This window comes from Malaclemys terrapin, chromosome 1 (genome assembly GCF_027887155.1).
Source record: "Malaclemys terrapin pileata isolate rMalTer1 chromosome 1, rMalTer1.hap1, whole genome shotgun sequence".
In the NCBI taxonomy this organism is placed as follows: Eukaryota; Metazoa; Chordata; order Testudines; family Emydidae; genus Malaclemys; species Malaclemys terrapin.
Genome location: NC_071505.1, coordinates 14,322,697 through 14,335,806, shown reverse-complemented (window position 1 = coordinate 14,335,806; position 13,110 = coordinate 14,322,697).

Sequence of the window (13,110 nt, the reverse complement as noted above, 5' to 3'; positions counted from 1 at the left end):
TGAGGTATTCACATTGTCTAAGTGGGTGCACTGTAATTTTGTAGCTGCTGTGGCAATAAACCCAGAGCTGCCTTTTGTGCAGAAGGATTTACTTGTTTTCATGCTAAAATAAGACACTATTAAAATAAACATCCACTTCCACTAGTAAATGAATCTAGGGATATCGCCATTCCATTAAGGTAGGGAAAAATAGTTTGCAACCTCCTACCCCCTTTGATGTTATTTTATTTTTAATGCTGTAAAAAGACGGCCTGAACTTCAGTGGCTAACATTTTGGAGACAAAGTCTTTGCTAAAGATTCAGCTCCTTCACCCCTCCAGCCAGGGCCGGCTCCAGGCACCAGCCTGGCAAGCAGGTGGTTGGGGCAGCTGCTCCGGAGAGTGGCGGCACGTCCAGCTATTCGGCGGCAATTCGGCGGATGGTCCCTCACTCCCGCTTGGAGCGAAGGACCTTCCGCCGAATTGCCGCCGCAGATCGCGATCGCAGCTTTTTTTTTTTTATTTTGGCTGCTTGGGGCGGCCAAAACCCTGGAGCCGGCCCTGCCTCCAGCGAAGGTAAGAGAACCAGCATTAGCCCTCCTCTGAGATATCCAAGGGGCGCTCCAGCAAGCCCAGACCACATTCCTCATATTTCTAATGGCAAAAAAACAAAAACAAACAAACAAGCAGGATAAAACCCAAACAACTTGTTATACATCAGACAGAAGCTAAAGGGCTCATACAACCCAGTTTATTTAAAAATCCATTGATCTTTAGATAAGAAAGCCCCATGCAGGAGGCATGCCAAAGAGTGAAGAGTATTCAACATAATGCAATAATTGTAATGAGAATTCTAGATCTGGATCTACCCGTGTGCCCCTCTGTGTTACAAGGGTAGGAACAAAATACAATTCTCGTCTATTAGACATGGATGAACAAAATATATACGTAATAAACTACTGAAAGATAATGCTCCAGACTTGTCAATAAGTCCATTCTTTGAAGAACCTAGTTTGCAAATACAATTGAGCAATAAAATAATGAAAGACCAGGGTAGGAATGCATTATTCCCAACCCCCAGCATTCAAAAATCAATGGTCAGGCCCCCAGAAGTCATGACTGGCTTAAAAATCATGCAAATTAAAAACAAAAACGAATCAAATACTAGGTTTGGAGTTTTCTATTGCCTTCTGGCTTTTGCACCTTTATGGGTCACATTTTCAATCATTTCCTCATAACGATGAGTGATCGGAACTTACTTTTGGGGGTGGAGGAGGGGAAGCTGAGATTCTGGTGGTGTATGCACATGACTCCAGCAGCAAGGGCTTAAAGAAAAACATGAAGTATCACAAACCTTGCAATACAATCATGAGAGTAGGCATGGGTAATGGAAGAGCAGGGCCGCCCAGAGGATTCAGGGGGCCTGGGGCAAAGCAATTTTGGGGGGCCCTTCCATAAAAAAAAGTTGCAATACTATAGAATACTATATTCTCGTGGGGGCCCCTGTGGGGCCCGGGGCCTGGGGCAAATTGCCCCACTTGTCCCCCCCGGGCGGCCCTGTGGAAGAGGTTTTGAAGAGTGTTTTGCGTTTTAACACATGCAGGGTAAAAGTCTGCTAGGCTGATACCCTAGCATTATACTCCATAAGTAGTAGAAGTAATAATAATAATAAGACCTAGCACTTATATAGCACTTTTCATTGGTACGTCTCAAAGCCCTTTACAAAGGAGGTCAGTATCATTAACTCCATTTTACAGAATGAGAAACTGAGGCACAAAGAGGTGATGTGCATTATCCACTAGGCAATACTGCCTCCCTAAGTAGTCCTATTGACTTCATGGAGTCCATACTAAAGTATTACACATCATGAATAAGGGTATTAGACTCTGGCCCATCACAAAAGTCCTTAGGCAGCTGCTTCCCTGATGCTGTATTTTTAAAGGAAGCTGGTAACAGGGGACGTGAGCAGTGGATGGTTCAAGGATTGCGCTCCATTCAGATTCTGCCAAATCCATTACTGTACACCCAGGCAACCCTACTGACGGCAGTGGTGATGAGGAAAGGGCTTTGCAAGCGTATGTGCAGCATCACTAGTCAACCAATACAGCGTATGTCAACAATAAAATGTAGTGGCCTATGTTCGTACCTGGCATGAAGAGTATATGGTGAGCAATTTATTACTTCTACTAACTTGTTATTCTTTTTTAAAAGGAACCACAATGTGCACGCCCTCCTTGTAATGTTGTTTACTGCGTTGCTTCTGGTAGCGGTAACATTGTCAACATTGTTTAATGAGCTGTTACAGGCTTTTGCCAGATTTCACAGGATTTCAGTCAATGAGATTATGTAGGGTCACTTAGGGCAGAATTTAACTCCTGCTGTGGAGACTTTCACCTCTAGGCGTGAAGGCCCAGATCCTTAAAAGCTTTTCGGCACCTTACTCCTTTGAAATCAATGGGAGTTTGGGGCCTAAATACCTTTGAGGATCTGGGGTGAAAGGTCAGCTTCACCTGCACATGCAAGAGCTGAGCTCAAGGTAGGGGCTGAACAGGGCAAAACTGGCTGCATACCACCTTTGCAACCTTCCCTGTGCTGGTCGGTTCATTCTTGTGCAAAGTTTAGAACAACTTCAGGGGATTGCTTAACTTACGCCTAATTGCCAACAGCCCTTATTAGCCGTTCTGGTAGCTGGGACTAGCTGGGGCATAAGAAACCTCTAGCCATGCCCCTTTTACCTGCAAGAATGCCCCTAGCATGCCACCCACACTGGAGGTTTCTGCAGAGGATGGCACAGAGCCAGCTATCCAACCAGCATGAAGCTGTCAAGCGGCTGCCAGAAGGAAGCCCAGAGGGTCTGGGTGTTTCATTATCATCTGATCTATCTGTGGATTTCTCTCTGTTATTATGTTACCAGCCGTGTTTATATCGCATGTGAAATACCACTCTACTGAGACCTTGAGAATGACGTGGAATTATTGCTCCGTGCCTTTGTTATTCAAACTGTTGACTTACTGGGCTGAGGATGAGGGGTTTGGAGTGCAGGAAGGGGTTCCAGGTTTGGGGGGGCTCATGGCTGGGGCAGGGGATTGGGGCACAGTGTTGGGGCACAGATTTACCTCTGGCGGCTCCCGGTTCAATGGCGCAGTCGGGGTGCACTGTGGACTGTGCTGCGCACCGGAAGCAGCCAGCAGCAGGTCTGGCTCTTAGGCAGAGGTACGCAAGCGGCTCCGCGCGACACTTGCCCGCAGGTGCTGCCCCCCCAGTTTCCATTGGCCGGTTGCTGGCCAATGGGAGTGCAAAGCCGGTGCTTGGGGAGGGGTCAGCGCACGGAGCCCCATGGCCCCCCTGCCTAGAAACCAGACCCACTGCTGGCCGCTTCCGGGGCACAGCACGGTGTTGGAGCAGGTAGGAACTAGCCTGTCTTAGCGGGGCAGCACTGCTGATGGGACTTCTAACATCCCGGTCAGCGGTGCTGACCAGAGCAAGCGACCCAGTGCCTTACATGCCGCAACCCAGTAGTGGGTGGCGACCCACGGTTTGAAAAACACTGAGATATGGACTGTATCAGATACGGACTGACTGCAGAGCTTCCTTTTCAGAGAGCTACACCAAAGATGTTTTCCATACGATCCTTTAGCGCAGCAGTTCTTAAACTACGGGGTGGACCTCCCAAGGGAGGTGTGAGCTGTGTGCTTTGTTTTATTTTATTTTATTTTTAAGTGCTCTGGCTGTCATCCCCAGGTGGCTGGGGCTCATGCAGAAGCACCTGGCACATCCAGGAGATGGGGATAAAGGGGACAGGCAGAGCTCTCACACCTGTGCTTGGGCTCACCTTTGCCGCCTCCCACCCCCGGCCCAATCCCTCACCAGGAGGCAGTCCGGACTGAGGCTCTCCTTCCAGTATCCCCCATCCAAATCCTTCACCTGGAGGCAACGAGCGGTGGCTGCCAGCCCTGGGGTGGCAGCAGCAGCGCTGAAGTAAGGATGGCAATGGGGCACTAAGTCTACCGTGCAATGTGATATTGACGAATATCGTTTTTCACATTGCCACCCTTACTTCTGTGCTGCTGCTGGCATGGTGCTGCCTTCAGAGCTGGGCACCCAGCCAGCAGCCGCTGCTCTCCGTTCTGCCTTAGAACTGGGTGGCGGCATATGTATTTGTGTGTGGTGTGTGTGTGTCATAAACAACTACAGACACAAAGAGGGATGGGGGGGGCAATCAAATAAGTTTAACCACTGCTTTAGTATACTGTCTGGAAGATCTGTTGTGAGTTTAAGTTAAATATGTGACACATGTTGCCACCTAGGGGCTGAATAGTGTAATACGGTTTAGCATGCCATTATGTCTCTCTCCCTTTATATTCTACATTCCCAATGTTTACAAAATGTACACTATCATGCTATCTCTGACGTTCAATACAGATCAGTCTGTTAAATGTCTCTGAATCGTACTTGTTTTCTAATTATATGACTCGAATGCATAACAACTTGGTTCTTCTGGCTGGCTATTAGTTGCAGTGACTGGCTGTGGTCAGTTTGGAATCTCTGATTCTTCTTGTTCTGCATCCACCATTGGTAGAATTTGCTCTGTTGATTGTTCTTTGAGGAACAAAATGTAGATGTTGATGGTTTCTGTTGTACTCTTCACTGTCAGTCTCAATCACATCTGATCTAGGTACTGAATTCTTTTTCTTTACAACAGCTGAAGTTCTCCATCCTTTTTCTCCATCCAGTTTGACCCAGCAAACATGGTCACCAAATTCTAGACCTGGCAGTTCTCTGAGTGATGTCTGTTGTAATTGGTCCTGCTTTGAGCAGGGGATTGGACTAGATGACCTCCTAAGGTCCCTTCCAACCCTGATATTCTATGATTCTATGAAAAGTGTTTATAGTTTTTTTTTTTCCTTTTTATCCAATGTGGCTACTATCTTCATGTCTGGCCATTTTGGAGATAGACTCTTTTCCAAAGTTGGAAAAAGGAATGGAACTTCTTGCTGTAGGATTTTTCTTGGCTGTCTGTACAGCTCTCTCAGCTTCTCTATTAATTTGTGAGTAATGTGGGCTGCTAGTAATATGATCAATATCCTATTCCATTTGCAATGACTTAAATTCTGCTTCTGGGAATTGTGGTCCATTAGCCGTCACCAGTTGTTCTGGAATACTGAAGTGAGCAAAAGTGCACTTCAATTTCTTGATAGTACTGCAACATGGTATGTCTTTCAAGTATGTTAGTTATATATCTAGAAAAATAGTCCACAACTACCAGGTAATGATATCCCCTGAATTTGCATAAGTCTGTGGCTAGTCTCTTCCAGGGTCTGCCTGGTAGATATGTTGTTGTTCTGTGTGTTTCACCATTGTCTCTTAAGGTTATTTTTATAGGATCTCTTTTCAAAAGTCCAATAGCATCAAATCCTTCATAGTGTTCTTCCACCTTCCTCACTAAGCCCATCATGGTTGCCATGCTGCAGCAAAGAAGGCTTTTTGTCTTTGATCACATGCACTCTGAATGCAAAGCTTTTGTCTTTGTAAGTTATTTCTGTGGTGAACTGGGTCATGCAGTTTAGAATACCTCCAGGGCTAGTCAGAGCTGTGTCAGGTGACTTCAGCTGTGGGAGGGGTTGAAGGTGATTGTAAGTCCCTTCTGAGATGGCTGTGATGGCTGTTCTTGAGTCAATTTTTAAAGTCAAAAGTCATTCCATGAATATTCAGTTTCACTCTCCAGGCAGGATTCGTGTCATCACATGTGATAGATCCCAGAAAGAATGGCTCTTGATTGACTGCCTTGGTACAGCGAACAGCTGGAAAATGTTCATATTTTGTGCATTTATTATACCATGAACCTTTGGCTGGACATGCATCATCTCTTGATGAATTTTTCTCTCTTAATTTTTCCACCTCTTGTGCATTTAGGCTGAAAGGCTTTGGTATGTGCCAGGAATTTCTTCATAGCCTCCGGGCTTTTATGGTAATGACTTTTAGCACTCATGTGTCTGTTTACAGCTTCTAAACTAGATTCAGGTTTTCAAGTTTGGCAAATTGCTCTAGGTTCTGCTGTTTGACTAGCTCAGACTGCTTTGTTATTTGAATAGCTGTATGTAGGGTTAAATCTGTTTTGAATTGTAGCTGCTGTGAAAGGTTATTGTCTGTTGGCCCAATATCCAGCTTGTTTCTGATATTTTCCCATGTTTTGCAGTCCCAAAATCACAGGTTTCAGTCAACGCATACCAAGCTCTTTGTGACCCTGGAACCTCTTCAGTGCCAGCTAGCAGAGTCCCTCCATACTGTCACTCACGTCAAGCCTGACACACTCATTGCCCCAACACACTATTGTCATAATACATATCCCAAAGGTGTCATGTAAGGCATCATGTGTAAACCAGTGACACACTGGCCCTGAAAATCACTGTGTGATGTATGTACATGTTGTTCACGAGTTATAGATGTGTGCTAAAATACGTTCTTAAAATGTATTTGGAAGGCAGAGCATGAACCCAGAGAAAGGACACGGACCCAGACTCCTAGACAAAGGAGTGTGTATTTACCTGTCTGACCAGTTTGGCTACAGGCAGAGGACAATAGAAGATCATTTCCATATAAGGTAAACAAAGCCATAAAGCTAAATGAGCGGAGGAGAAGACTGTTTATCAATCATGTCAAGGGACAGAATCTGCACCCTTAGAAGCCTTCCTGGCTCTTGAAAGAGAGACAACAGATTTTGGGCAATATAAGTGTGTGTGTGGGGTGGGGGAGGTGACACTTTAGGTATCCATCACTGAGAGGACTTAGAGTTAAGTGCCCTCTGAGCCTATGAAAGCTGGATCTTCTTGGCCTGGAAGGCAAGGGTAGCTGGAAACTGACTGTAGGTGAGAAACGTGCTTATACAAAGTAAGATAGTAAACTTGCTGAAATTAAGTTTTAGTCACTAGAAAGTGTGTTTTGTTTTGTTTTATTTGTAACCACACCTGTTTATTTTAGTCTTATGATCACTGTGATGGGTGTTCACCCCAGATTAGCCTAGAAAGGGTTAATGAGGCTGAGAAAGGGCCAGTTAACCGGATAGGCCACAGCTGAGGGGAATTAGGTGGCCTAAGTAAGCCCTGATTGATGATGCAGCCCAGCTGAGAAGGAACAGGTGGTGCTACTAGAGTGCTAGGAAGCTAGCAGTAGAAGACGGCTGCAGTGAGGGAGCTTCTAGCCACTCTTTGGACATTAGAAAAGGAAAGAAGGGAAATGGCAGCAAGGTTTAAGATGGCGCAGACCTTGGCTGCTGATTAGAGGGTCCCGAACTGGTCCCCTCAACTGGAGAAGTGGCAGAGACTGGGCAGTGAATGGAAACACTGCCTGAGACAGTTTGTATGGAGAAAATTTGATACCCCAGAAGGGGAAAACATGTAGTGACCTGGCTGGAGGGTAGGGTGACCAGATAGCAAGGGTGAAAAATTGGGACGGGGGTGTGGGATAACTGACACCTATATAAGACAAAGCCCCAAATATCGGCACTGTCCCTATAAAATCGGGACATCTGGTCACCCTACTGGAGGGCCATGTTACAAAAGAGGGAGCACCCGAAGTCACAGAGAGAGGCTGCAGGGTGTGCAAATGAGTGATGGAAGGGGGTGTCAGACTTGGAAGGTGCTAATCCCCAGAGCAGCTAGGAGGGGGTGCCCTAGTGGTGGGTAAGCCCTGTTACAACCACTTAAATCTCTATTCTTTCTTAATAAACTTATTCTTGTTGTATTGCAAAACCAGATGTGCATTAAAGTGTAAATCTTCAGTTAAACTAACAGGCTGGTGTGTGTTCTGTCTCTTCTGAGGCAGTGGACTTAGGCCAGGTCTACCATACACATTAAAAAAAATCCATCCCCCCACCCCCTGAGTGACACAGTAATACTGACCTAACCCCTGGTGTAGACAGCGCTATGCCAACGGGAGAGCTTCTCCTCCTGATATAGCTACCATCTCTTGCAGAGGTGGATTAACTACACTGACAGCAGAAGCTCTCCTGTCAGCATAGTAACATCTTCACTAAAGTACTATAGCAGTGCAGCTGCACCACTGTAGCTTTAAGTGAATACCTGCCCTTAGTAACTTGTGTGAGTGTCAAGTGAGAGGGACTGAACACTCCAGAGAAATGTCTCTGGGGAACTCAGGCCCAGGGGTTCACGGATTGTTATCTGCTAGGCAAAGTTTGGACTGGCAGAGTCCTGAAGAGTTTGCTGGCAAGGCAGACGGGCTGGTTTGTTAGGGAGTTGTTACGCAGTTTAATAATAGCAAAACTCTCACTTGTTAAGGCTGGGAGAGGTCACACAGGGCTCACAGTTTTGTGTACCTGTGTAGGACATCACATGCTTATAAAAGATTCAGCATTTTCTCTTGGGTCTGCAATTCTCTAATGAAAACATGCTCTTTCATAAACCACATTTATCTGAGGTTAAAAGGATGCCTCAAACATAGCCAAAACCCTTTCATAGTCATCTTTGTGACTGGCTTCATGACAGTCAAAGTATTTAAAGGTATGATCTGCCTGTTTTCCCCCATAGAATAAGTTAAAGAGCACACCTGAATGTCTCCAATCTCCTTGTGGAGTTAGTTTGCAAAATGTTGTTTCCAGTTTGTCCATTCTGTAGGTCTATCAAACCTGAAGTTCTCTGGAGCACTGAAGAGTGTATGTTGATGAGATCAACCCTGCAACCTTTGTTGCTTTGTTCCTTCTGTTTGCAACCTTTATAATTGCTTCCCTTCTGTTTCTGTTCTCCTCTGGGGCTAGTTTACTTCTAACACCATGTCATGTACACCTTGTACACAGTAGGTTGCAGGACTGCTACTTAGCAGGTCAGGCTTCTCTATCAGATATGGATTGACTACTGAGCTTCCTTCTCAGAGAGATACACCCAAGGTGTGTCTTCCATAAGATCCTTTAATATATGGCCAGGAATGGCTGAACGTTATACCAGTTTTGGATTCCATTGCAAACTGAGTGCAAGCAAACAATATGTATTTTTAATACAGTAACTCCTCACTTAACGTTGTAGTTATGTTCCTGAAAAATGCGAGTTTAAACGAAACGATGTTAAGCGAATCCAATTTCTCCATAAGAATGAATGTAAATGGGGGGGTTAGGTTCCAGGGAATTTTTTTTCACCAGACAAAGACTATATTATATATATATATATATACACACACACACACACACACACAGTATAAGTTTTAAACAAACAATTTAATACTGGTACCCAGTGATGATGATTGTGAAGTTTGGTTGAGGTGGAGGAGTCAGAGGGTGGGATATTTCCCAAGGAATGCCTTACTGCTAAATGAAAAACTAGCAATTGGCTGAGCCCTCAAGGGTTAACTCTCACACTCTACAAGGCAGCAGGAATGGAGGGAGGGGAGACAGCATTGCAGACAGAGACACACACTCTGTGTGTGTGAGAGATAGAGATGCGCATTTACCCTTTAAGTACACTGCCTTGTTAATTAGATCAGCTTGCTGAGACCGCAGCTGTTGCTGCCAGCAAGCTCCCTCCGTCCTGAGCCTTGTGCTTTGTCCCCCCTGCTCTATGGAAGATGGCATAAGTGGGGTGCAGGAGCAGGGGGAGGGGGGACACCCTGACATTAGGCCCCCTCTTCCTCCCCACCCGCACAGCAAGCGGGAGTCTCGGGGAGCAGCTCCAAGGCAGAGGGCAGGAGCAGCACATGGCAGTGGGGGGAGGGACAGCTGCAATTGCTAGCCTGCTGGGCAGCTACTGCACAGGGAACTTAAGGGAGCAGGGAGCTGATAGGGGGGCTGTCGGTCTACCCTGGTTCCAAGCCCCCACCAGCTAGCTGCAACGGGCTGCTCTTTCTGCAAGCCGTGGACAAAGCAGGTGGCTGCCAAACGACGCTATAAGGGAGCATTGCACAACTTTAAACGAGCGTGTTCCCTAATTGATCAGCCACGTAACAACGTTAACCGGGACAACTTTAAGTGAGGAGTTACTGTACAGGTAAATGTATACATCTAAGAATAAAGAGTACAGGCCATACTTATGGAATAAGGCACCATATTCTGGGAAGCAGTGACTCTGAAAGAAAGAGATTTGGGGGTTGTGGTGGATAATCAGCTGAACATGAGCTCCCAGTGTGACGCTGTGGCCAAAAGAGCTACTGCGATCCTGGGATGCATAAACAGGGAAATCTTGAGGAGCACTAGAGAGGTTCTTTTACCTCTGTATTTGGCTCTGGTGCAGCCACTGCTTGAATATTGTTCCAGGTTCTGGTGCCCACAATTCAAGAAGGATGTTGATAAACTGAAGGGGGTTCACAGAAGAGCCATGAGAATGATCAAAGGATTAAAAACCAGCCGTACAGTGATAGTCTCAAGGAGCTCAATCTATTTAGTTTAACAGAAGTTTAAGAGGTGACTTGATTACAGTCTGCAAGTACCTTTGTGGGGAACAAATATTTAATAATGGGCTTTTCAATCTAGCAGAGAAAGATAGAACACAATCCAATGGTTGGAAATTGAAGACAAATTCAGACTGGAAATAAGGTATACAATTTTGACAGTGAAGGTAATTAACCATTGGAACAATATATCAAGGAGTGTGGTAGATACTCCATCACTGACAATTTTTAAATCAAGATTGGCTATTTTTCTAAAAGATCTGTTCTAGGAATTATTTTGGGGGAAGTTCTATGGCCTGTTTTACACAGGAGGTCAGACAAGATGATCACAATGTTCCCTTCTGGCTTTGGCATCTATGAAACTAAATGGAAACTTGTGCAAAAATATTTTTGATTTTCATTTAAAAAAAATCAGGTTTTCATTTAAAAACTGAAATTTCAGTTTTAAACAAAGTAAAATCCGTTCTTGGTTGTCAAAAATTAAAATGTTTGGTATCCCTTTGCCTAAAACCAAGCAAGATTTGGTTTTCAGGTGTGCTTTTCTTTAGTGGAAACTCAAGTTTTGAAGAAACTACAAAAATATTTTCTTTTTCATTGAAAATTTTGGTGGGGGAAAATAATTCCCAGCCAGCTCCAGTTGTTACAGGTGCCCTGCTATTTGAAATTGTTAACAATCTTTCTCCATTAAATTCTGCCTGTTTCAAGGTTTTAACTGCTTGCTTTTAAAGAACCCTTCGGTTGTGTCACAATATTTCTGAGAGGTCTTTAGGTCCTGGTCATATAGGAAGCTTTCTTTGTCTGAACACCTGCCCTAGGGAACTATGAATTTGAATTGCTCTGCCGCTGTGGATGTCGCTTCTGACTCCATTCTGAACAGTACGCTAATGCTGGCATTTCAAGCTAAACAAAATAAATGGGCATTTGCTGCCACTTTTAGTCAAAATGTATTTGGATAAACTTTAACATTTTGCTTTTGCAAAGTGCCCTGGCATAAAAGAGACCATATAAATAGATGTTCTATCACTGGTATTTATATGGCCTCCATTACCACAGTGCCTCACAATCGCTAATGAATCTTCCTGGCACTCCTGTGTGGTAGGGAAATACTATTATCCTCATTTTACAGATGGGGAAAGGAGGCACTTTTAGACTAAGGCTCAGGTCCGCAAAGGTATTTAGGCACCTAGCTTCCAGGAGATCCATGGAAGCTAGAAGCCTAAATACCATTGAGGATCTGGGTCTGAGTAACTTGACTAAAGTCACATGGGAAGTCTGTTGCAGAACTGGGAGCTGAACCCACAACTGCTCAGTACCAAGCTAGTGGCCTCACCACTAGACCATGCTTCCTCTCGATTGTTATAGGCAACGCTGGTTTCGGACCATCTCTTTGAAGGGTAGATAGGATGCAGCTGAAGAAGAACAAAGTCTAAACAGAAAGAGAGGAGTAGAGGCTGGATAGAGGGGGAAATGCCAATTGTTTCATTACTGACCCAGTGTCCGACATGCACAAAGCAAATGTCATCACCTTTTCTACTCTGCAGCTTCCACCATATCTGTCATTAGTGGAGCCGCACTCTGCAGCCTCTGGAGCAGCCAGGACCTGCAAGGTGCCATAAAACCATCTCTGCCCCATTTCCTCATGGCTCCTGGAGGTATGGTATAGCATCGGACCCCGTATATCACCTTCCATACTTGCATGCAGTTGAAGCCCAGACCCATAGAAGAGCTCTGCATAAGCTCGGAAGCTTGTCTCTCTCACCCACAGAAGTTGGTCCAGTGAAAGATATGACCTCCCCCACCTTGTTGCTCTACCTTCCCCGCTGGTTAGAGAGTTTGTTGATCCAGGTGTGTTTGCCACATTCCAAGAGGGGGTAACTGAATGTTTACCTGAATTCCTCTACAGTTTGAATTAGATCCAGTATTCTTCTTCTTGGCTTCTTGTTCTAGCTGTTGTTTCCATACATTAAGCTGCTGTGGAGTTCATCCTGGGAGTTGAGCGATCCCTACATCACGGAGTGTTGTGAGGCTTATTAGTTAGTTTTTTGTAAAGCAACAAAAGTTCCAAGTAGTATTAATTCTATCACTACTTTGTGCTTAATACTTCATTGTTGTATTTGTCATTGACGACAGGCATAAAATTCCAGCCCAGATGAAGAAACACCTGGCATTGGGATACTTTAATATTTACAATAGTCTAATGATTACAGGAGCAGACCATTACAAAGTGTCCACCTGCCCTGAGGGATCAGAGTGACTCTGCAGAAAAGCTGTGTCACAAATAGAACATTGTTCCTACTGGGAAGGGACTCTACAGAATGTTTTTTATTTTTCAGTAGTTCCTGCTGTGGCGTGGCATTTACTGCCTATTTTGAGTAACACCTTAAATACCTCTCTGCAGTGTTGCTGTAGCCGCGCTGGTCCCAGGAGATTAGAGACAAGGTGGGTGAGGTAATATCTTTTATTGGCCCAACTTCTGCCGGTGAAAGAGACGAGCTTACACAGAGCTCTTCTTCGGGTCTGGGGAACCATGCCGAGTGTCACAGCTAAATACAAGGCGGAACAGATTGTTTAGGATAAGTAGTTAACATATTTCAAAGGACCATTCAAGGTGAAGTGGATGGTTAACACCACTACAGTTATAGGGGAGGAAAGGGGAGGGGAAAGGCAGCTGGGGAGGACGGGCATTGTTAGTGGGTTATAGATTGTTGTAATGAGCGTAAATCCAGTGTCTCTATTCAGCCCA